At 40.6% G+C, this 26,244-nt stretch overlaps 1 long non-coding RNA gene across 2 annotated transcripts in view; it reads right to left on the bottom strand.

Moving 5' to 3' along the window:
• Nucleotides 1-6,425: 6,425 nt before the first annotated feature.
• Nucleotides 6,426-26,244, bottom strand: part of LOC103092466 (uncharacterized) — a 58,250-nt gene continuing 38,431 nt past the window's right edge. The window contains exons 2-3 of one of the 2 annotated variants that reach the window (XR_008915082.1): nt 24,041-24,352; nt 6,426-7,843 (exon numbers count right to left, since the gene is read on the bottom strand). This is a non-coding gene — a long non-coding RNA (uncharacterized LOC103092466). Of the gene's footprint in view, nt 7,844-8,656; nt 9,702-24,040; nt 24,353-26,244 lie in introns of those variants that run through there. The other variant, XR_008915083.1, reaches the window with a different exon arrangement.

Genomic DNA, 26,244 nt, shown 5'->3' with positions numbered 1-26,244 from the left:
CTGGATGACAAAAAGAATGCTTTTAGCCAAGAATAGGGGACAGCATGAAAGAAAGTATGGAAACAAGAATGTGTTCCACTTGTTTAGCCCTTATTACATAAAAGAACTTATGCTAGGTAATGAGGGAGAGACAAAGAAAGGCAGCTTCATTCTGTGACAAAACACACTGGGCTAGAGATGGAAGGTCCTGGGTTCAAATCTAGCCCTAGATACTTCCTAAATGTGTGACACTGGAAAAGTCACTTAACTCCCATGCCTTGGAACCAATGCACAGAATTAATTCTAAGACAGAAGGCAAGGGTTTAAAAAAATGTTCACTTACCTCCCAGGGTTTTGTGATTATCAAATGGGATGCGATCTGTAAAGCAACAAATCACTATATAACTGCCAATTGTTGTTGGAAGACCATCTAGTTTTTTTGTTGTTTTTTTTTTAGACCATCTAGTTTTTGAAGCCATTTAAGAATCATTCTTAAAGTATCTGAAAGAGGTCAGGATACCAAAAGACAAAATCTCCTACCTTATTATTATCAAATATAGGCAACAAAATATATCGATAATCATTGATCTATCTGCATACTTTCCTACCTCTACAACATTTCTAGGAGAATAATCTACCCATGTACACACATATTGATGAAGGTGTGAGTAAGGTACAAGCCTATCCAGGGGCCATCTGCCTTCTGAAACCATAGGAAACTTAAGACAAGTAGGATTACTCCCAGTCCTTAGAACTGCCAGGGTCTTGAGGGTTTTTTGTGTGTGTAATTGAGAGTCTTGAGCTTGGCCGGAAGATCCCTCCAGACCCCTGCATGAAACTTGGTACCTTATTTTGCAAGCCCAGGAATGCGGAGGTAATGGTTGTTATGGCAACGCAACAGCAGCAGATATTCACTACAACCTCCCCTTTTCATTTTCTGAGGTTTATTTATTTCTGTGGTTACTGTTTGAGGACCATTTTTGGGACTGAGGTGGGTCTGGGGAATACAATGCAAGGGGACAGATCCTGACCTATCTTGGGAGATTACATTCCTTTCCACCTTCTCTCCCTCCACTCCTCACGGTCACCTACTGCCAGACAGAAGAGAGAGGGACTTTGCAAGAGTGGGATAGGAAAGCTGCAACGCCAGGTACTATAGGACTGAAGAGTCTACAGAATCAGAACCTGAGCCTAAGGTGGGTGGTTATGAGGAAATGGTGTCTTTCAGATGGAGTCAGATGATGTGGGATCTGCCCCTTATTGACTGTATATTTAAACTATCTGGGACTCAGTTCCCCATCTTTCAATTGAGGATGCCAAAGTACTCTAATCTCGAAGTCCTCTTTAGCCCTAAAGAATATGATCTTATGAGTAGCTAGATGACACAACAGACCTTAGGTGTTCAAATTTGACCTTAGACAATTACTACTTGTGTGACTCTGGGCAAGTCACTTAACTCTGTTTGCCTCAGTTTCCTCATCTGTAAATGAACTAGAGAAGGAAATGGCAAACCACTCTAGTATCTTTGCCAAAAAGGGGTCATGAAGAGGCAGACACAACTGAAAATGACTGAACAATACGGTAGAATGTTGTTAGAATTACCTTGTCACTGCCCTCAGTGCTTTGACTACTAGCACTAGGGACAGGGACAGAATGGTATGAGTAGAAATGGGGATGGGAATATATTTACACCACACACACACACACACACACACACACACACACACCCTATAAGAAGGAACTAAAAGGAGCCCTTGGAGATTTTCTAATCCAATTTTATTTGGAGGGAACAGCAGGGAACCAGAATGAAAGGGAAGGAAGACCTCTTGCTCCCAATTGGTTATCAAGACTACCTTTGCAAAATGTCATCTCTTTCTCTCACTCCCATACAGATCACTATACTAGCCTCCTAATTGGTCTCTCAGCCTTCATTATCTCTTTTCTCCAACCCATACTCCACAGTTGCCAGTGATGTTCCTACAGTATAGGTCTGACCATGTTACTCATCTGCTCAAAAAGCTACAGTTAATCTATTAAGTCCTTCACATTTTGGTTCAAGTCTATTCTTGTCACACTTATTATAAATTATTCTCTTTCATGCATTTTTTATTCCAGTCATGGCATTTTCCATCTATGACATTCTTTTTTTTTAACCTTTTTTTGCTACTTTTGTGAACTTGGGTGGTAAAACTTGATTTGGAGGAGTTCTGAAGAGTGGGTCCTGTGACTGCTTCCCTTAGGCAACCATGGGGTGAGTGTTAAGGCTGACTTCCCTTTTCCTTGGCCCTTCTAAAGGTTCCAGCCTCAATTTGGAACTATGCCCAAAGGGCGATAAAAGACTGTCTGCCCTTTGATCCAGCCATAGCACTGCTGGGCTTGTACCCCAAAGAGATAATAAGGAAAAAGACTTGTACAAGAATATTCATAGCTGCGCTCTTTGTGGTGGCCAAAAATTGGAAAATGAGGGGATGCCCTTCAATTGGGGAATGGCTGAACAAACTGTGGTATATGTTGGTGATGGAATACTATTGTGCTCAAAGGAATAATAAAGTGGAGGAATTCCATGGAGACTGGAACAACCTCCAGGAAGTGATGCAGAGTGAGAGGAGCAGAACCAGGAGAACATTGTACACAGAGACTGATACACTGTGGTACAATCGAAGGTAATGGACTTCTCCATTAGGGTCAATGCAATGTCCCTGAACAATCTGCAGGGCTCTAAAAAACACTATCCACAAGCAGAGGACAAACTGTGGGAGTAAAAACACCGAGGAAAAGCAACTGCTTGACTACAGGGGTGGAGGGGATATGACTGAGGAGAGACTCTAAATGAACACTCTAGAGCAAATACCAACAACATGGAAATGGGTTTGAATCAAGAACACATGTGATACCCAGTGGAATTGCGCGTGGGCTATGGGAGAGGTGGTGGGAGGGAGGGGAGAGAAGAAAATAAAATGATCTTTGTTTCCAATGAATAATGTTTGGAAATGACCAAATAAAAATTAAAAAATAAATAAATAAAGGTTCTAGCCTCTAAGGAGGCCCCTCATCTTGGAGGAGGCCTCCTAGCGGAAGCTGAGCTAGATTTAATCTTCTGGGAAGGCCCCTTGGTTGAGAGGTCTCTGAAGTCCCCCTGGCTCAGGTCAAGAACAATTGGCATAAGAGAAGCAAAAAATATCAACTTTAAAAGGACACATGAATTCTGTACAAAACATGGTGACAGAATGAAGAGTATTATAAATCTCTTAGAATGTGACAAATTGAAAGCATGATGGAAAAAAACACATGAAAACTATGCAGAACTTTTTTTTTTAAACCCATACCTTCCATCTTAGAATCAGTACTACATATTGGCTCCAAGACAAAAGAGCAGTAAGGGCTAGGCAATGGGTTAAGTGACTCAACCAGGGTGGTCACAGAGCTAGGAAGTGTCTGAGGCCAAATTTGAACCTAGGACCTCTGGTCTCTAGGCCTGGCTTTCAATCCACTGAGCTACCCAGCTGCCCTCCATCCATGACATTCTATCAGCTACCTTGGTGCTTTTTCACAGGCAGCTGTCCATGCCTAGAATGCACATCCTCTTTGCCTCTGTCTCATAGAATTTTAGTTTCTTTGAAAGCTCAGCTCAAGTGTCAATTCCTTTAGGAAGCCTTTGCTAGTGCAAGTATACAGTTTGTATTGTATTTTCTTTACACTTGCTATTCTCCCCTGCCTCTTCTCAACCTTCCCCTGTCAAGGTCTTTAAAGGTAGGAATTATTTTGTTATTGTCTCTGCACCCCAGCATCTAGTACAGTGACCCATGCCAAGTGCATTGGATGAATATTTAATAAAAGTTAGCAGCATTTCAGGCTTCTCCACCCAGATTCTCTGATTTGCGTAGACCATAACTGAGATCAGAGCAATGGAAAGGAGCTGAAAGGACTTTTTTTTTAACCATAAGTCACATGAGAGTTTAGACGAAAAAAGCCCAGCAGCAGGAGAGAAAGCACTCAAAAGACAAATGCTTCCCGGCCTTCCTAGCTATCACGCTGGGTACTGCTGGCTATAGTTTGAATCTCAGCAAAAGAACTGGATCCTCAGAACTTTTAAGAGCAGCCGCTGTAATTCAGTGAAGAGACCAGAGAAAGGTTGGCCAGCAAAGCCCCCAGTAGTGGAGACACCATCAGAGAACACTGGCAGATCTGCCCATAGGAGGCTTTACATTTCTTGTGTGTATGTCCCCCCGACCTAATGATGGTACAGTAAATGGTGGAAGAATGTAACTGATATGGATGGCTGGGAGGGGGTGGGAAAGGGAATCTTTCTTGTCAGTAATTGCTGTGCTGTCCGATTAAATCCTTTTTTCTTTAAATTATGCTCTTTGGTTTGTGTAGTAAGAGAATAGGGTCTTGTGAGATACAATTCCAAGTAGATGCTGATGCACAAAGTACCACAATTTTTGAGGGGGAACCTGAAGATCAGAAAAGGGTCTCTCAGGTTTGTAGATGCATATATATATATATATGTATATATATACATATATTTAATACTTCCACATATCAATACATGCACTTACCAATTATCAGGAATTTATTAAGCAGGGAGATAGCTGAATAACTCAGTGGGTTGAGAGCCAGGATTGAGAGAGAGGTCTAGGGTTCAAATCTGGCTTCAGACACTTCCTAGCTGTGTGGCCCTGGGCAAGTCACTTTGCCCCCATTGCGTAGTCCTTACTGCTCTTTTGCCTTGGAACCAATACTTAATATTAATTCTAATATGAAAGATAAGGGTTTAAAAATAATTGAATAAGTGCCTATTACATATATTCCAGTTATCGTGTTAAGTAAATAAGGATGCAAATACAACGAATGAAACAATCATTACTCTCAATGAGATTATAAATGAACACAGATACACAGAGGTATCAATGACCACATCATTCCGTTACCACCCTTCAAAATCTCTCTTTCAGTTTCATGCCTTGTCCCTTGGAGTCAAGAAAACTGCTGGCCTTGGGCCAGCAAATAGATGCTTGTACTCAAGGTAATCAGGGGAAATGGTGTAGCCTTGAAAGAAGAGATGAAGTACTTCACAGAGAAAGGAAGAAAAAAAATATACAGAAGAGACAAAGGACAAGTCTCACTTCACTTACAAGGTGGGGAAAATGTGACAGAAGGAAAAAGGACAAGTGAGTTCTTGTACTTAATAGGTGTGAAACTCTCCTTGTAAAGGGGAGAGCTGGACCATTTTAGGAGGAAGCAACTTCTTATGTTCAAAGGACTGATGATTCAAATATGCCATTGGGTGAGAGGTTATCCAATTGCATTCAGAGAAAGAGGTGACAAATGGTGATTGGTGACTCTCTGATGAGGGGTATTGTGCTAGTTATTTGTTCATCTGACAGCTATAATAGAGAGGTCTGCCATCTTCCCTGGATATGTATCCGGAATAAGACAGAGATCCTCCCAAAAGTCATCAATCCTCATTTTTCAAGTGGGGATAAATTATACTAAGGAATTTAGGAAGAATTACTAAGAGTTCTGATGACTTGAGCAAAAAGTCTGATGACTTTATGAGCACAGGTGATGTTTTGTCATTATTGCCATTGAAGGTAGAGGATGCAGAATAAAAAGACTGTACTAATTGGTTATAATGATGATTGAATATTCAATTTGAGCTGTGAAATTGCTCAAGTATGGGGATAATTAGGCTCCTGGCCCGGGATGGAATGTAGTAAAAACATTTGCTTAGAGTTTTTAGTTTAGATTATGATGACTTTATTTTAAGAGAAGAAAGTGAAGAAGAAAACAGGACTACTGAGTCAGATACCAAGGTAAATAGCACTGTAGGAAGATTAGTAGGAAAAGACCAGCAATCCACATGAAAAAAATCTCAATACCCCCAAACATAAAAGAGAATACTAAAAACCATGGCCACAGACGTCTATAAACAAATGCATAAATTATAAAAACAGAATGAATAAGGGATCCTAATGCATTGACATCTCTGATTTTGTGGCAAGGGATATAATTACTAGACTATGTCTCTGAAAAAGCATACTTTGTTGAAAAAAACAGAAGAGAAAAAAGGTTGTAAATTACCATTATGTACTAAGAAAATATATCCATGTATAGTTATACAAGAATGAGAGGTGGGAAGACAGAGAGAACATTTGCATCAATAGTTGGAAAATTGAAGCGATATAGTTCTAGGAGAATAATATGGATCACTAGGCGAGGAGGAAATAGATGAGGAGTCTGAGAAACAGCTGTCAACTAGAAAAAACACAGAACTATTAAATAGTCAAAATCACACTTTAATCAAGGGAAAAGGGGTTAGTGCAACTAAATACAACAACAGAGCTGCTTCCCAAGACTGCACAGAGTCAAGACGCCCTGGTCACTGACCCCTGGGAGTGCCACCGACTCAGGATGGACTCCGGGGAACAAAAGAACTTGGGGAACCTATATACCATTTGGAAATCCAGGGGCAGGAAAAGATGATTGACATCACTATGGCTACAAGGAAAATGGGAGTGTTCAAACTACACTGACAGGATACAATCATAGCTAGATGCTAGGATGCAAGAGAAGGGGGCTGCTTACAAAGTTACTAAAGGATGGTTCATGCCCAGGTCTGACCTTCCTGAGAAAGGTTCTAATACAATAGGGGATGCTACCTAAAACAAAGAGGGTCCTTAGCATATGCTTATCTCACCCAGGGTCATCATTTCCCTTCAGGGTAGATTTCTCATGGGAACAGGGAACAAGGACAAGTTTTGGGGTTTCCAATCTACAAGCTAAATCTAAAATTGGGGTTCATCAGATCCCACTAGGCCACAAGTTTGGGATTCCTAAATTCCATGTTGACACAGCTAATAAGGATGTCATGAAGACATGATTTACTAGTAAGGAAGGACTAAAATTATGCAGACACTTACTGGAGCCACCACCCCCCTTCAAAAGCTGAAAAATATTAATATTCCTATTCACAAAGGTGGAGGAAGCAACAAGGGAAAATCGTTTGTTGTTGTTGTTGTTGTTGTTGTTGTTGTTGTTGTTGTTTTGGATTTTTTGCCTATTTGAAAGCCAGGCAAGGTCTCATGTACACCCTTGATTTAAGAAGAATATATTTCAAAGAGTTTAGATAAGGGATAGGTTCAGGGACCAATGCCCTGATATTTTGTAAGAGAAGAGAACCAAAGAGAGATGAGAATCCCTTAGGAATGATATTCAATCAACAATCATTCATTAAGTATTTATTACTTGTCAGGAATTATATTAGGGAACAGGGACACAAAGAATACCAACAATTCTTACTTATAAGTAACTTACATCCCAATAGAAGACAAGTAAATAACACAGAGTTGAAATTCAAGTCTCAAACCTAATTTCCATAAGATTCTTCTCACTGGTGAAGATTGATTATTTAGTGTTCTCCACTTGTGTGAGGGGCAGAGTTGGTAATCACTTGGGAGAAGATAGATCCTTGTCTTCTGGTTTCTAGATTCCAGAGAGAAGACACTCAGGTTCAGACTCTCTTCAGGGCTCTGAAGGGAAAGAAAGACTGGAGAGCTGGTATGTAGAGGAGTTAATGCTTTGATTGTGTTTCTGTTCTCAACTTTCTTCACTAGAGGCTTTGGGGAAATTTCCCTTTGGCTGAAATGTACGACTCTCTCTTGATTGAGGTGAGTTATCTTGCAATGGAAGAGTTCCTTCCCTCTGGATTTTGTCTGATATATACGTTCTCCTCTTTGTTCTCTGATTTCTGGTTGCTATAATATTGTATAAATTATTGTTATTTTCTATGAGTTGATTGTGAAACTGGCATTTGGTTGGAAAGGAGTCAAGTCTTAGAGGTATAAGTTGGGTAATTTCTTCCCTGTTAAGAGATAGAGATGAGAAACTCAGCTTGAACATAAACATTTTCCCTCCAAACATAATAGTATTTAGGGGGAGGGTGTAGAAAGATATAATTCTAGCCTGATATCCTCTCGCTGAGGAAAAGAGTGGTCAGTCCCTACCCACCCCCCTTACCTCCTGTTCCCTTCCTGGCAGGAATTACTTTTAAAAAGAAGAATAGGTGAAGGAAATTCTTTATTGTTGTTGAGTTGTTTCAGTCCCATCCAACTCTCCATGACTTCAGTTGGGATATTCTTGGTAAAGATACTGGAGTGGTTTGCCATTTCTTTCTCCAGTTCATTTTACATATGAGGAAACTGAGGAAAACATAGTTTAGTGACTTGCTCAGGGTCACATAAGTAATGAAGTCTGAAGCCAGTTTTGAACTCAGATCCTCCTGACTCTAGGCATGGTGCCCTATCTACCATGCCACCTAATCCTCTAGCTTCACAGAGCCTCTAGAAATATCTATTTTAAAAAACCCTTACCTTCTATCTCAGAATCAATACCGTGTATTGATTCCAAGGCAGAAGAATGGTAAGGGCTAGACAATATGGGTTAAGTGACTTGCCCAGGGTCACATAACTAGGGAGTGTTTGAGACTAGATTTGAACCCAGGATCCCTTGTCTCTGGGCTTACCTCTCAATCCATTGAGCTACCTAGCTGACCCCTAGAAATATCTATTTATGCCTCCCTGGGAACCACATCTAGACAGACTCATTGTGTAAACACATAACCTATTGTTAGGGTCCGAGTTGCAGACCACCCAAGGAACACACGAAGACAATGCAATTCAAGCAAGAGAAAGCCTTTATTACTAGCACACCATCACTAGCATGCGAGGGGAAAGCTCAGCAAAGCAGTTCCGTCCTCCCAGAGTTGGGACCCTACATATATACCTCACAATATTACTTAACCTGGATGATTGTTTAAACCCTAGAGCACTTTATGGCTAATTATTTCTCTGAAATGTTGCAACAGTCCTGAAACACCCTACGGTCAGCTATCTGCTGAAATGTTTGCAACTGGGCAGCATAGCTGGAGGATGTGTTTATCAGATGGGTTGGAGGTCCTGTGCCCTTTTTCCTTTACTTCATTCCTCACTTTTTTCAGGGACCACCATGAGGAATCATCCTCATGGGAAAGGCCTCATCACGGGGGAACCCTCTTCTGTAGCCATGGGTAGATGTTGCTGTACAGGGCCCAAAGGTTAAGAGGAGGAGAAGTACTAGGAAGGGGCCTACAAGTGTTGAGATCAAAGTAGTGAGCCAGGGGGATGTCTGAAAAACTTGTTGGTACCACGCCTGAGATTCGGACAGAACCAGGTCGCAGGAACTTAGGCTCTTCTGAAGTTCTGCCAGGGACTCTCCAATATGGTCTGTGTAGAAGCAACACTCCTCCCAAAGGGCAGCACAGCAAATAGAAGATCTAGCCCTCTCCAGTTAAGACCTTTGAGTCTATGGAGTCTTTAGCTACACAGGGGGTCAAACCCAAGGAAGCGCACAACCATTGGGCGCCTTTGGGTGGGAGAAGGTATTTACTGTTGCTAGGAGTCACGAGGATGTAAGGGAGCAAAGAAATTTCCCTGACAATAGTCCTCCTGAGTTTCTTGGGGTACAGTGCCCCCTCTCCTAATATGTAAGGGAAAAGGGACGGTGGTCTGTCTTCTGTAACTTCTTCACAGCTGAGAATGGGCATAGAGTATTCCCTGCCTATGTTAGGGGAGAGAGGTATTGACTGTAGGTCATGTCCAGAGTGTCAGGCTGGGATGGTTGTGAGGTTATGGTGGCATCTGGCATCTGGGTGACTCCCATGAGTGCTTTTACCCTAGAAGCAACTAGAGAGATGACAGGGTTATGTAAAGATTAAAATTTAGGAATATGGGGAGACTGAGGCAGATAGAAATTAGTTTCTCTCTGCAAGGAGTATTATATTTTTTAGAGGTTTATTAAAGGTTAAAGATTAAAGAAAATACAGAATAAGAAAAAACATGTGCGTAGGCCAGAGGCCTAGGCCAGATAATCTCACATCATGGAAGAGACGCATCTGCTCCAAAATGGAAGTCCAAAAGAAGTGAGAGCGCCCCAAAAACCTTTGCCACCAGCTTAAATCCTTCCTCGATCTCCGCCCACATCAGAATTCCCATGAGATTACAAAGCATTTTGGGGAAGTGGAGCAAAGGCTTGTGGGGATTGAAGTCCAGAGTTCAAATCTCAATTTTACATTCCTCCGTTTGATCCTCTGGGAAGAAGTCCTTCCCCAAAGGATGATAAAAACATAATCAATTTAAAGATTACAATAATTTGAGGATAAGAGAAACAAAAGAACAAAACCAATAATTACTGGACGCATTGACAGAAAGCCAGTTAGGGGGCAGTCCCCTTTGGCATGAAAGTATACATGCAAATAAATGTTCATTAACCACACCCAAAGTCCATTTTTGTGCACTTGTGGTCTGGAGGATTCTTCATGGTGGCTTCTCCAATAGTTCAGTTCTGGATTCAGAGAGGTAGCATCTTCTTTACCTAAAATTCTTCTCGAAAGGAATTAAACTTTGCAATTTAAATAATAATATTTTTTACATTTACAAATACAAGGTCCACATTCCCCACAGGGGAGTAGACAAAACTGGAGTGGTTGCTAATCTCCTTAAAGCCTCAGATCTTGGATACACCTCAGAGGCACTGAGACCTTGGGCTAGAGGCCTGGGGTTCCCTCCACTTTGGGAGTGCTTCGTACAGACCCAACAGTTAGAGGGATCCGCTTTGGCTACTGCTTCCCCAAGCTGACTCAGAGAATTATATGTCCAGCTGGCTGGGTATGCATGATTTAAAACATAGAAGAAGAACCAAAATTTAAGGAAAGAAATAGTTATGGTCAGGTAGTTAAAGACTAAAGTAAAAGGGGTTAAGAAAGCAGGGAAGGAAAGGCTGTGGGCACAGAGTCTTAGGGAATGTCCTCAGTGAATGCCTGGGTCATAGGTAGCTGGGAATCTGGGCAAACACCAGAACACCAGATATAAACAGAGATTACACATTTGCATTTGGGTATCTTAGCCAACAGACTTCTTCAGAAATCATCTTCTGACAGGAATAGATCCCTTTAGGAAATGGGATTCCTGAGTTGTTTGCAGAGCTGGTATGTGATGTTTCTGTTAAAAAATATCCTTTTGCAAAATACTCATTAACTATAACCTCTATAAACACTGGAGTAACAATATTTTACAGATGTATTCCTGTACCTCAGATTCTGGGGGAAATTCGAGAAAGCTTTGAGCTATATTTCCAAGCTCCAGATCCAAACTTCAACTGTGGTAAAATAAAGGCTGCAAATACAAGCTATCTATGAATAAACTTCACCTACTTCTCAAAGTATGTTCCCTAAAAGTTTGAGAATGTTCAATTTTTAACCTAATAGGTTGTTTGGGGAAATAGAAACTTTAATTTTCCAATTTGTATTATGTGCTGATTATGGGAATGTCACAAAGGAAGAAGGCCCAGAAGGGAAAAAATCTCCTCATGTCACAAAGGACACAGTGAGTGGCTTTGTGTACCAAGCAAGGCTGTCACTGCCATTATTGTTTCACTCAATTAGCAGCCTAGATGGTTAGGAAAGTCCAGTTCAAGATGAGCTTTGGGCTGCCTTCTCCAACCATCCTAGGATTTTCTCTCTCCTTAGAGCACTTGCCACTGGATCCCAGAAGTCTTCTGTTTTCCTTAAAGGGCAAGTTTCACCCATTAACAGCTCAGAGAAATTCTGCTTATCAGCAGTCCAGAAACAAATCTCCATACCCTCAAACAAGTTTTCTGACCATTTGCCCTCTCTAAGGATTCCCTAAAGCCTATGAGTCTACATTATAGCAATTATTCTTACATATTTTGGCAATAATTAATTTATCACAATTTAGTCATAAAACCTGAACAGGAATGTTGAACTCATTAGTCTACAGTAAACACAAATCAAGGCCAGATCAAATCCTGACCTTAGGCCATCTGAAGGAACTAAGACAAGATCAGTCAGGAATCTCTCTAAGGAAACTTTATGGACTTTAGATCAAAGTCCTCCTTCCAAATTCAAATCCAACACACCATCCCACCTTCTCTGACTAACTCATATCAAACAAACATTCTGGTGGTATCACTTCAATTCCTAAACAAATTCTGATTTAAAGGATTACATCATTGAAACACTATTTTTAGCATAGTGCTCATCCATTATAAATTTCAGTTCATAGTACAAATTGGTAAACTGAGGTAACCACTGAGTATTGAACAAAATCTGTGGCACAGGTTTACAATGAGCTTTTGTTTACATGCAAACAATACTTAGGATACATATTTTAGCAGCAACTCCCATAACAACTGTAAAATTCTGAGCAAGCATTTTTCATATATATGTCATTTTTAACATCCTACCCACTCTTTGACTACTGTTTGCAAAATATATCCTTATACAGATAGAAAATGTAATCAAAATATCAACCAACAAATCCCCCAAACTCGTGTGAGGTTAACATTAATTACATATCACCCAACTCATTTTATCACTCTGGACATGGAATGTTTGCATTAATATCCCACAGCTTCAAGCAAGCATCTTGGTCAGACAGGGCTGACAACGTTTACTGGCTGGAGCACCTTAAAACTCCCAAAATGTACAATTAAAATATACTCATCTTTAAGTTCTATCACACAGTGATTGTCAACCTTTGGAGGTCCCTATTTCAGTCCCTAAGTATCAGTCTGGAACAATTATAAGAACTTCTTTCTCCTTCCTGTGAGCAAGGAAGGGGTTAATAGCTTCTGAGCAATTGATCCTAAGGCTGCTTGGCTTGATTTAGATTTTATTACTTAGCAACCTTGGCCCATCCTTCTTTAACCAGTGAGTTTACTATAATTTAAAAGTTTGAATGCATCAAACCCCTTTTCATGATAATTCACTCTCAATGGATTTCAGTTTGAACCCCACAACTTCCAAATAACTCTGATTATGTCCTTTAGCAATGTTTCAGTGTAACCAAACTGAAGTGCAAAGCATTTTCCTGTACTTCTCTCAAACCTGTCCAAAGTAGAATAGAACCTTCAATTTAGTTTTCTTTTAACTCAAAATATTGCTGCATTCCTAATTAAATTCCATCAATATTATTCCAATTATATCTATTTCATACCAGAATGCCTAGTATCAGTTAGTATCTCTATTCATTACTCTTATTGAAGTGGAGCACTTCATAAAATGAATCCAGGCACCCCCAAAATTCAATTATTAACTTATATAGATAGGTTATAAGACATAAAGTTATTTCCTTTCACATACAGGTACTTATTTGGCAATCAAGCAAACCTTATCACAGACATAGTTATGTGAGGTCAGTGATGAGTGGACAGTCCTTAGGTTTGTCCTCAGGGGTTGGTTACTTTCACATGAAGCATGTTTCACATGTTTTACATGTTTCACTAGTTAGCTGCATGTTACCTGGAATTCTAGCCTGACCTCTTTGATATTCCTGAAATTCCTTTTGTTTCCCGACCCTCCTAATTCTTATCCTTTGGCTAATTATAGTCCATTCTGTGGCCTGCCTAACCTGCTTGACCTCCTGGGGGGGGAAGGGGACTGGGTCTGTTTCCTGAGAAGAATGTAGGAAGGGATAGATCTACTTTATCTACTTCAATTTAATTGTCCTCTCTTATTGGGAGACTACTTCATTATTTCTTCTGGCTTCTCTTCTTTACCATTATTGTAAGTAGAGGAAAGGCACTAGACTGTATTTACTCCTCATGACAAGCCCTCTCGATTTCAGGGCTGGTTAAATTTGTCTTGTTAAGGACATACAGTTTGCATATCATAAGCCCTTAACCTTTTTAGGTGGAACAAATATAGTACACATGCACACATAATTTATATCTGAATACATGTTCATCTCTAGATCACAAATTCCTTTCTATGCATTTTGCACATGTTTAAAATAATTCATATAACCTTAGTCAAAGAAAATGCTGTTTAGCTCAGTACTAGGATTATTAAATCCTATGGACAGATTACCCACTTTAAAAACTTCTTGTGTTACATGATTTCTAGTGCTTACAGTACATCATTAAAATAAAACTGATTTGAAAGATTCCCAATTTAAAATTCTAGAATAAGTTCTTCTCAACAACATAACAGTTTCTTCTGGATGACTTTTACATCTATAGAGTAGCCAGTACAATTTCTGACCTCATAGAATAAAACATTTCTTCTCTGTGTCAGGCAATCACATTTGGACAATTCTCAAAAATTCACTGAAACCTTTTTGCATTGCAAGATCTAACAAAACAAACCTCTAACCATGAGTTTTTGTGCTCAATAAGATCTGGCTAACATTTCACATGTACTGACAAACACCACAATACATTACATTTGTACCATATCAAAATTATTAGCAATCCTCACAGGTTGAGAATTAATTTTAAGTGAAAATTGCTAACTGTGGAGTAAAAAAATCTCCCTTTTCTGCTCAGAATTTCTCTCTTTCGCTCCTTTGGGGGCCCATCCAAGGGAAGAAAGAGGGAAATATCATTGAACAGGTACTTGCTTTTGTCCTCTGCTAAGGGTTTTTGAGAGTGGAAAGTTCAAGCTTGCCACTCCACCCTTCTTTTCACATAGAGACGAGACTGTGACAAAGACAAAGACAAACAGTAACATACAAAGCTGTGACAAGCATGCTTTGAGAGAAAAAAAATAGATGGTTTTAGGATCCATTCTTAAGAAAAAAATATTTGCAGGGAGAAACTTCATTAAAACAGTTTCAGCATACTTGGGGAAGCTGTGATGAGCTAAGCCATCTGATTGGCTGAGCTGACTTTCTTGTTCCCTATCTCTCTCTCTGAACTGATCTTATCAAAAACTGACTTTTTGACTGGGATTTCTTAACAAAATGCTCTTGGAGTATCTGGCAAATTGAGTTGGAGGTGGGCTATTCCTGAGGCTCGCTGGTTTTTTTTTCAAGGAAGGAACTTTTAAATCTCCTCATATTCAGACTCTCTCTCCTGCTTAGGAGCTGGCTGCCTGAACAGGCACAGCCCCTGGCCCATAACCTACCCCATTGATATGCAGGTGGGGGAAGTGGAGGAACAGCTACTACATTCCCTGCATTACTTTCATTCCCAATTTATGGGCACGGGCTTTGAAGTCCAGATAAATGGCTCAGGACCAAGTCCAGGATGACTGACTGCCCCTGGCCCATGACTGGGATGGAGGAAAGGATCAAGGGGGAAAAAAAGAAGAGGAAGAGAACAAGACAGAGAAGTGTTAGGCAGAGTGCCAAACAGAGGATTTTTCTGTGGTTCAATAACAAAGAGAACAAGACAGACAAACAGACAAACGAAGAATTCTCTTTCAATTCCCCCCTTTTACTTGTCCTGTGCCTGCAGTGCACAGTGCCCATTCACTTAATCTGTGCCCCACTACAGGACTTACCTTGTCAGGGACTTAAACCCCAGTCTCAGGGACTTGAACCCTGGATCACCAGAGACTTGAACTCTGGTGCCCCACACACAATGTTGGGGCAGAGGGACTCAAACCCCCTCGTGTTCCAGATGAGATTTCAAGGCACCGGACAATTCTCCCCACCCATCTCACTGCAATCACTTCCCACCTTTCCCGACCTGATTCCTCCTGGAAAAACAGGAAATGCGAATACTTGGTGGTCCACACTCAAAAACAAGTGAGGATTAGGACTTTTCCCTGGGGGCTTGGCATAGGGCAACCCCTACAATCCAGGGGGTACGGGATCTCTTGTCCACTAAGCCTTATGTCCAACCAGAGTCCAAATCTCCCTATACACATTCATAGAACTATTCACACACTTCCCCAGTCTCACCTCTTGAGAATTGTCACAGGACCTGGAAAAAGAGCTTCCCTTGTCACGGTGGTCCTCAGGGGGTCACAGGGACGAGCCCCCAAATGTTAGGGTTCGAGTTGCAGACCACCCAAGGAGCACATGAATACAATGCAATTCAAGCAAGAGAAAGCCTTTATTACTAGCACACTATCACTAGCATGCTAGGGGAAAGCTCAGCAAAGCAGTTCCGTCCTCCCGGAGTTGGGACCCTACATCTGAAATGTTGCAACAATCCTGAAACACCCTACGGTCAGATATCTGCTGAAATGTTTGCAACTGGACAGCATAGCTGGAGGATGTGTTTATCAGATGGGTTGGAGGTCCTGTGTCCTTTTTCCTTTACTTCACTATATCAGTGATGGAGAACCTTTTATAGATGGAGTGCTAGGCCTCACCTTCCACACCACCCCCAGAACATGCCATGCCCATGCCCCCAACCATTCTTTGCCCCTCCCACCACTGAGTGCTGGGCATGCCCTGCCCCCACACCTAACTCCACCCAAGGGAAGTAGTAAGCACTCCCACTGGACTGTTGGGCAGGGGGGCAGGTGATGGGGTCAGGCTTGGGGAGAGGGACAGTTGAAGGGTACAAGCACTCTGTTCCCCTCTAGTTCTATGAGCTATGATCCCCTTCAAACCTAGAAAAAAAGCAAAAAAGCCTCAGCTTACAGGAAAACCCCTTATTTATAGGAAATATAACCCTCAGGTTAAATTATATCATCCTGATTCATTCACTCCATCATATTCCAGCCTTCCTGAAGCAGGTATCTTCCAAATTAACCTTTTTAGCAAATGGTCAAGGGTTGAAGTCAGGTTTTAATCTGGATGCAGGGCTGATTAGGAGACTGACAAACCACTAGTGTGTTTTCCAGAGCTTCTAGGCCACCTGTTCTCCCTCAGGCAGATACCCCTTTGAATGCAAATTGAACAGGCTGGGTTAATAAGAGATGAGGGGAAGAAGAATGCACATTGAAGTAGTCAAAGATTGCTTATGAAAGAAACTGGGGAAGGGAGCTGAAGAGGCTATTAGCCTAGCCTCTGGTTCATAAAACTTATTCCTAAATCACTAGACTACAGTTTTGAGCATTTTAAAAGTACAAACTCAAAAGACACACCACCAAAATCCCCAAAATACTTTGTATAGTAAAGATACTAGTTGCTTCTCATAGTAAAGGCATAAGTTGTTTCTCTTTCACTCAGGACAGGTAATGAAGAGGCCATTGTATTCTGAATGGGGTTAGGCAATCTTGTCCTTCAAGGGATGCTATCTTGAAGAGACCTACTTACTAACTCCTACTGGGGAGAGGGGCAAGGAAGCAGCCCAGCTTCCCCTCCCTCCAGCTTTCTAGTTAAGAATTCTGGTGAACTCTGTGCTGCAGAGATGGGCACACTGGGTTCTTGGCATGCATGCCCACAGAGAGGCTTATGTCTGCCATCTCTGGCATGCATGCTGTTAAAATTAAATTAGTTTCTCTGCTAAAAGTATTATATTTTATAAGGTTTATTAAAGATTATTAGAATTAAAAAAGGACAGAATAAGAAAAAACACATGCAACCTATTCACAACATCCTGCCTGCTAGGTAGAGAGACGCGTGTGCTAGAAGCGGAAGCAGAGAGAGAGGGCCAAAGTAGGCGGAGAGTCAATTTAAATACCCATTTTGTTCTCTGCCCAGGTGAGGACCTCAGGTGAGATTTTAGGGAATTCTGGGAACTACCAAGGACTTCTGGGAATTGAAGTCTGGGGTTCAAATCTCTATTTTTACATTCCCTCATTTGATTCTTTAGGAAAAGTTTCCCCCAAAGGATCATGAAAACATAATCAACTTAAAGATTACAATAATTTGAGGATAAGAGGAAAAGAACAAGCACCTGGCTAACAAAGACTGAGAAGGAAGAAATGAGAAAGAAAGGGGGAGAGGATGAAAGAAGTTTGTTCATTAAGGAATCTAAATGGTACAATGGAAGGTGTGGGGAGGGTTAGAGTGGGACATGAATGGGGTAGAGTTGAGGTGGGTGGGATGAGAGAATAATAGACTAGCAGTTCTTTTCACTAGTTTCTTTAACTTTTGAAGGGTGGAATATTACTAAGTCAAGAAAAGAAATTACTATCTTTTGGTAGAGAGAAAGTTCCAGCAGATAAAATGATAATTAAGGTCCCTAACACTACTATATTATGCCTCTGTACCACACTTATGATTTTCTCCCCAGACTCTTTTATTTAGTCCAAGTGGCATATTCTCTGATGACAATACCATATATGTTTCTGACTCCATTAATATTTTTTTAAACTCTTACTTCTTAGTAGCAACTTTAAGAGAGAAGGGCAAGGGCTAGGCAAATGGGGTTGAGTAACTTGCCAAGGGTCACATATTTAAAAAGTGTCTGAGGCCAGGACTGAACCCAGGTCTCCAGGCCTGGAGCTCTATCCATTGTGATACCTAGCTGCCCCTGACTTCATTATTCTCCACTGGGGCAGCTAAGTGATTCAGTGCCAAGCCTGGAGGCAAGAGGAACTGAGTTTAAATCTGACCTCAGACATTTCCTAACTATGTGATCCTGGGCAATTCACTTAACCCTAATCACCTTGCCCTTGAAGTTCTTCTGCCTTGGAATTGATACTTGTATGATTTTAAGACAGAAGGTAAGAGTTTTAAAATTTTTCTCTTTTTTTCCCTCCTTTCCTTTCCTTTCCTTTCCTTTCCTTTCCTTTCCTTTCTTCCTTTCTTCCTTCCTTCCTTCCTTCCTTCCTTCCTTCCTTCCTTCCTTCCTTCCTTCCTTCCTTTCTTTCTTTCCTCTTAACTCTTACCTTCTGCCTTAGTATCAGTCTAAGACTAAGGATTGGCAAGGGCTGGGTGATTAGGGTTAAGTGACTTGCCTGGGGTCAGAGAGCTAGGAAGTGTCTGAGGACAGATTTGAACCCAAGTCCTCTGAACTCCAATCCTGGCACCCTTTTCACTGTGTTATTAAGCTGTACCCCCTGGATTTTTTTCCATGGGTCTATCACCCTGATATGCAGTACTATTCAACACTATATCTTGACCTTTTGTCTATTACTTTCCTTTTGAATAATCAATAACCTTCCAGAGTCATATTCCAGTTATGGGTTCTGTGTCTCAGTGATGTTTCAAAATACTCAAAGAGATGCATGATCTCGCCTATTTGGGAGTTCTCTCCATAGATGCATATTAGAACTCATTCCTGCCTGCCCATCAGTACAACTCCCCCATAAATCTCCCCAATGTGCTGGAGCCTTTTTTACTTTCTCCTGACATTTCACATATGATCGCTTCATTATTTCTTCCTGTTATACAATTCTTTGAAGTCTTTTACTAATATGAAGTCAGATTTTCTTCCTTCTATTAAGATCTCTGGCATAAGTGGATATAGAGTGTGAGCCAAGTGTGCAGTCTATAATACAATAAGCACTATAAGTCTACACAAATATATCATTTGATCACAAAACCAAGGAATGGACAAATAAGTATCAACCATTGTACTTAGGTAAGAATCAAGAATCGAGGCTTGATATTATTAGATAACATTATTAGATTACCCCAAAAAGGCAGTTACAAAGATATCAAGAACTATTGATATATATGACTACTTTCTCATCCCCATAAAACCTCACTGAGAATAATTTGCACATACATAAAGGTCTGAAAATATGAGAGAATTCCCTCTTTCCCCTTCTCTTCATCTTAAAACCCCTGGATAAAATCACTCACTCTTTGCTTCTTTCCCTTCTCTAATCATACGGTGGTTCTTCTTGGCAAGGCCAGCCTCTCTTCCTGTGCCCTTGATCCCAACCCCTCTCCTCTTTTCTAACAGCTTGCATCTTCAATCTGCAAATTCCTCTCCTGAGATCCAAACCACACAAAATGCTATAGCTTGCTTCTTTTCCTTTCTTGGTAGAACACCACTCAAAGGCACAAGTCCCCTTGTCTGCCCTGGATTTGTGACTGAGATCTATTTGGAACTGGCCAGGGAGCAATAGAACTTCCAGCCAGCACCTATTTGTGGACTCCACCCAAGTTGATGTTCCTCTTTGCTGGATCTGAGACCTTCTCTTGCTCTGGTGCCCAGCTTCTCCCAATGCTGAAATGCTCCCTGTGGCAAACTCTTGGCCACACGCTGGAGTCTGCAACCTCTCTGACTACCTGTGCTGGCCTAGGCTGGAAAGGGAGGCGGGCTGTGTGACCACAATACTCCTGAATCAGATTGAATTGTAATTAAGAAATAGTAAACCAATAAATAAGAATAGAGTAAGACATCATATTCCTTTTTAAAATCAAATCAATATGCAGGCTGCAGGTACCGATTAGTGGCCCCCATTTCTATTTGAGTTTGATACCCAGGTTCCAGATTTGTTTGGAGGCATAGTTGAAAGGGAGAAAGTTCACTACTCTCTACCTCCTAGGATTAGCTTAAATCAAATAATAAACTCAGCAAATACCCATAACTGGGCATGTATAAATTATTATACTCTATGATATACTGAATGTAAACAAAGGAGGGAAGATTCCCACTTTTCCCTCAGAATACATGATGCATAACTACTCAACATTTGGGGGACAAGGTTTCCTGGTGTCTGCTTAGTATATCTGGTATATGATTATTTAAGTACATGATGTCTTCCTTTGTAGAATATAAGCTGTTTAAGAGCAGGCACTGTTGTCCACACTTTGGTTTTGTGTTACAAGTGCTTATCACAGCTCCTGTCATATGCAGGAGATACTTAATAAAAATTGCTAGTATTTATATAGCTCTTTGAGGTTTGCTAAGTACTTAACATCTAATTATTTGGTCTTCAAAACAACCCCTGTGAGGTTGGTGCTATTATTATCTCCATTTTACAAATAAGGAAACTGATGCTGAAAGATATGGAAGAACTGTTTATTTATTTGTTTTTTAATTTGTTCTGTCTTAGAATCAATATTGGTAAGCAGTAAGGGAGTTAAGTGACCGGTCCCTGGTGTAGCTAGGAAGTATTTGGGGTTGCATTTGAACCCAGGATCTCCCATCTTCAGGTCTAGCACTCTATCTACTGAGTCTCTAGCTGCTCCAGAACTATTTATTTAAAAAATATTTTTGGTCCTAAAGTTTCTCCAGTGTGAACCAAGGTAAACTTGAGGGAGATGGCAAATTTGTAGAAGACTCACTGGATTTCGTGTCAGATGTCATGATTTCCAATTGTGGCTCTGTCATTAATATGCTATGTGATCTAGAACAAATGGTTCACCTTTCTGGGCATTAGTGGATGGCATCTGGGCATCTGAGAGGATTAGACTATCATGCTTTCTAAACCAACCAAATGCAATGATCTATGTCCCCAGATTCTTCTCTTGGGCTCCAAAAGAGCTGGGAGGTGTTGGCTGCTGCCTTGGATTGAGTTGGGGTTTGACAGTGGTCCTTGAGTAGAGGAAGTTCAGGGCCAAGCAGGTCCTAGTCCTGTTGGACTGGGGATCCAGGTGGCCAGTGTAAGATCCTCAGCTACTTTGTTAGGGGGTTGAACATAGGGCCATCCAATCAGTACAAGGGAGGTTTGGGAAAGAGGGGATAATTCCTTAGTACATCAGAAAAGGAATCTGGAAGAAGTGGTAGCTGACTTGGGTCTTGATGGATGATAGACATTTCAAAAGAATAAGAAGTAGTAGAAGTTCAGGGGACAGTAGAAACAAAGGGATGGGGGAAGCCAAAGAGCATAACACTTGGAAGGATCAAAGATCTGTACAAGGAAGAATTCACAATTGGTAGTTTTTAAAAATCTCTTTGGTTTTCCCCTGATTTTCCTGCTTGGCTCTCTCTGACAAGGATTCTGGGAGGCATGACAGGTCTGTATTTTATGAGAAGTCTGGATAACAAAAGACCCAGTATTCCTTTCTCTACCATTTATCAATGAGGTTCATTCTAAACTCAGAGCTTCTAAGTCATTCCCCTTGCCTAATCTGAACTCTTCTCTCCTCTTTTCTTGGCTAATATTGCCTATCCTTCAAGGTCCCATTCCAGCTTCTAGTATACCCCATCCAGTAAGTCATCTCTTACTACACCAATCTGCACAGAAAGAGATCTGCCTCTCACGAACACTTCCAGTTGTATATTCTGACACCTGTTTTCTCTACTGCCTACGTATGATGAGCCTGCTATCCTTCCCAGTCAACCTTTTCATTAGCTATTCCCAATACTCAGAATTAACCGTCTCCTCCTTTCCCCATTGCCACCTCTTAGAATCAATGAATTCTAATGGATTGCACCATGCTGAGAACTGAATGATAGGATTGTTTCTGGAGTTGAGCAGCCAATATTTGTAGTTGATATTAGAGGTGAATGTGATTGGGATCTTATTGTAATACATTGCTTTTAAAAAATTAATTAAGTTTTTTAGTTACATGTAGAAATTATTTTTAGCAATTTTTTTCCGACATTTTAAGATTTAGTTTTTTCTCCCTCCTTCCCTCCCCCTGACTCCTTGAGGTAGCAAATAATCTGATAATAGATTACACCAGGACTTTCATGCAATACATATGTCCATATTGCTCATGTTGTGATAGAAGACACATGCCATATATACAGTAGAAATCTCATGAAGGAAGGAAATATGGCATGCTTTGTTCTGCAATCAGATTCCAACAGTTCCTTCTTTGGCTAGGATAGCATTTTTCATCATGGGTCCCTTGTGGCTTTGCTGATAATGGTATAAAACATACTTAAAGTTTTTAAATGTCTTTTTTTTTAATTAAGGATTATACAGCAGGTAAATATTTAAGTCTGAGAATAAGAGATTTGAGAGAGAGAAGAAAGATGGTTTATAGGGAAAGAGTGTTTCCAGTTTTTAAAAAATAAATGAAAAGTATTGGATTAGAGATTCAGAACTAATTGATCAATGAGAGTGTGCATTTTTGTTCATTTTAAAGGAAATATCAGACTATATCTTTTAATTGTCTTAACACTCATGATGAAAACAAATAGTAATGAGACAAGTAGCAGAATGAGGGGTAAGGATTTGGTGTAGTAGTAAAGTGTGCTACCCAACCCACCCAACTCACCTAGGATATATGTGGGGTCATTGTCAATCCCTGCTACATGTATATATGTACCTGATACCTCCCCTAGCCAGATTATAAATTCTTTGAGGCAGGACTGTTTCCTTTTTGCCTTTCTATCACCAGCACCTAATAAATACTTATGGATGGACTTTTTTTTGGATTGGTCAAGCAATGGCAGCCAGCAGAGGAACCCCAAATGCTGAAGTCCAGCAGATGGTAGTAGAGAGAGGACATCTTGGCAGCCATGCCACAAAGAGATAAGACAGCAATGCAGTTCCCTGGCCACATGTGACCTCTAAATGTGTGCCCTTTGCAATATAGCTGGCCACATGAGGCCCTTACATACATGCCCTCTGTGTGTGTTACCAGGTCAAATGTGTTCTCTGCTTACGTACCCTTCTCTGCAGCCGATGTGGTTATGGAAGAATGAACCCTTTCTAGATAATGGAGTGGTGGAGGGAGATTTTTGACTTCTGGTAAAATTATTCCCACCATCTACCTCCTGCTATACTCAGTGCCTCCATTTCCTCTCTTCTCATCTTTAAAAAAAAGTTTTATGGATATCTTTTGATTTTATATTACCTAAATTTCTCTCAATATCCTTCTCCTTTGCCCTCTTTCAGAAAGCCATCGCATCCCATATAACAAAGAATATGTATGTATATGTATGTTTTTGTGTACACACACATACACACAAATATATATACATATATCCCTTATCTTTTTTCTTAGAATAGATACCAAGTATCAATTCTAAGGCAAAAGAGAGGTAAGGGCCAGGCAATTGGGATTAAATGACTCAACCAAGGTCACATAATTAGTAAGTATTTGAGGCTAGATTTAAATGTAAGACTCCCATCTCTAGGCTTGCCTTTCTATCCACTGAGCCATCTAGCTGCCCAAAAAAGAATATATATATATATATATACATATATATATGTATATATTAAATCTTTACCTTCCATTTTAGAATCAATACTGTGTGTTGGTTCTAAAGCAGAAGAGCAATAAGGACTAGGCAATGGGGGTTAAATGACTTTCCCAGGGTCACACAGCTGGGAAGTGTCTGAGGCCAGATTTGAACCCAGGACTTTGTTCTCAAACCACCGAGCCACCTGGCTGCCTCCACCCCCCACACTCCCCCAGAATCTTTTTAAAGACAAAAAAGAAGAAAAATGGTTTTAGCAAAGTCTATCAAAACATCAAACAAGTTTAAAGATATGTCCAGTATTTCATACTCATAGATCTCTCACCTATGCAAAGGAACAGGATGAGGTAGCTTCTCATATCTCTCCTCAGGGGTCATGCCTCTGCTCTGAAATTCTGAAGTGCTCATTTTCTTCCTTTTTTTAAAAAATAAATTTTGTTGATATTTTCTGTTTTAGTATCAGAATTTTTCCCAGCATCCCTCCTCCCTTTCCCAGAAAGCAATCCCATATAACAAAAGATTTAAAAAAAATTAAAACTCTTGGTTTTATAAGATTACTCACTTACAAAAAAGAACAATATGGAAATGTTTTGAATGATAATACATATACAACCCAGATCTAATTGCCTGCCAGCACCTGGATAGCAAGAAAAGGAGATAAGTTTAATCATATAACTTAGGAAAACTTGTGTGAAATTTTATTACATGAAATTGATAAAAAAATACATACATATATAAATTTAAATCCTTATCTTTTGTTTTAGAATCAATACTATTTTCGTGGTTATCTAATTCTTCTCATTCCTTTCCTTCCTTCCTTCCTTCCTTCCTTCCTTTCTTTCTTCTCTTACCTTCCGTCTTAGAATCAATATTGTGTGTTGGTTCTAAGTCCGAAGAGTGGTAAGGGCTAGGCAATAGGGGTTAAATCCAAGGACACACAGCTAGGAAGTGTCTGAGGCCAGATTTGAACCTAGGACCTCCAGTCTCTATGCCTGTATCTCAATTCACTGAGCTACCCAGCTGCCCCCCACCATGGTCCTTATTCTTATTTATGATTTTTTAAATCTTTATGTTTATTTCCTATAGAATTAAAGCTTCTAAAGTTGATGTTGTGAGTTCCTTCTAAATAATTTCTACTTTATTGCCTTATATGCCCTGCCCTATATACCCTTTTTCTCTTTGGGCCTCTCTCTTAGACGTATCAATTCTTGCAGGAGATAAAAAGAATAAGAAGTACTGTCCTTTAGTAAAAAATTTCCTGTATCCCTGATGGTGTGGTAAAATTTTGCCTCTTGTCCTCCCTATGATGATTCTTTCTTATATGCCATGAAATTTCCTTTCTGTGCCCACACTCTCCCACCCTTCTGGATGTCAGTCTATCATCTTCTTACTCCCTTCCCCCAATGAGTTCTGCTTGCCTTTTTCCTGAAGGCATAAGACTAGAGGTGGAGTCAAGATGGCAGTGTAGAGGCAGCGAAAGTGCAGACCTCTGAAAACCCTTCCTTACTGATTAAAAACCAAATGCTGCTAGGGGACTGAAAACCAAACCTAACAACAATGGGACAGAGCCAAGGAACCCTCCTGCTGGATTCAACTTAAAAGGTACGCCCCTCCCACCCCCCCCCCTCAAAAAAAATACCTGAATTCGAGAACACTGAGGTTTAAAGGTAAGGAAGAAGGAAGGTCCAAGGATCCCTCCCACACCTACAGTACTGAGCCTCCAGCAGTGGCTGGAATCTCTGGGCAGGCAAGGGCACTAGCCTGGAGGGAGTACTTTGTAGGCAAAGCTGTGCCAGGCTCAGGGCTCTGAACATGGGTGGCTGGGAGGCAGCTCAAGAAGAAGCATAGAGGAGGCAGCCTAGTCTCAGCAGAGGAGACACTCCATATTTTTCCCTTCCCCTTCCTGAGGTTTTGGCCTCAGAGAACATCCAGCTCTGCAAGTTCAACTCAGCTGGGCTTAATCTCATCAAGCTTTTAGAGGTCAGGGAAGCTCAAGCTCCAACATCCCTTCCCTCTCCCCCACTACTCTGAGTGCCTTGCTAAGTTCCAAGGGTGAAGGCTGACAGAAAAGCCCATACCCACAGATCCAGCACACAATGAGAGGAACAAGAGTATAGGCAACTACAGTGGGAAAAGAAGGGGAAAACATGAGCAAACAACAGAAAAAGAAAAAAGAAAATATAATCGACAGCTTCTGGGACAATGAACAAAGAGCAAATGTAACAGAGGAAGATCAAGGAACACCAAGCAAAAACACAGAAACTCCAACAAATTGGACACAGGCTTTGGAAGAACTAAAAATGCAATTCAAAACACAATTAAGAGAGGCTGAAGACAACTGGGAAAAGAACTTAAAAAGCAAGATAAATCATCTGGAAACAGAAAATAATCTTGAAAGCCAAAATTAATCAGCTTGAAAATGAGGCAAAGGAGATGAAAGATGACCTCCAAACAAAATTAGACCAGAAGGAGTAGGATGACCAAAAATCCAGGGATGAAATTCAGTCTTTAAAAACCAGAACACAACAA

The sequence above is a fragment of the Monodelphis domestica genome, chromosome 1, assembly GCF_027887165.1.
Source record: "Monodelphis domestica isolate mMonDom1 chromosome 1, mMonDom1.pri, whole genome shotgun sequence".
Taxonomy (NCBI): Eukaryota; Metazoa; Chordata; class Mammalia; order Didelphimorphia; family Didelphidae; genus Monodelphis; species Monodelphis domestica.
Note: the sequence above shows the minus strand (reverse complement) of the source record. Positions and strands in the feature narration are given on the sequence as shown.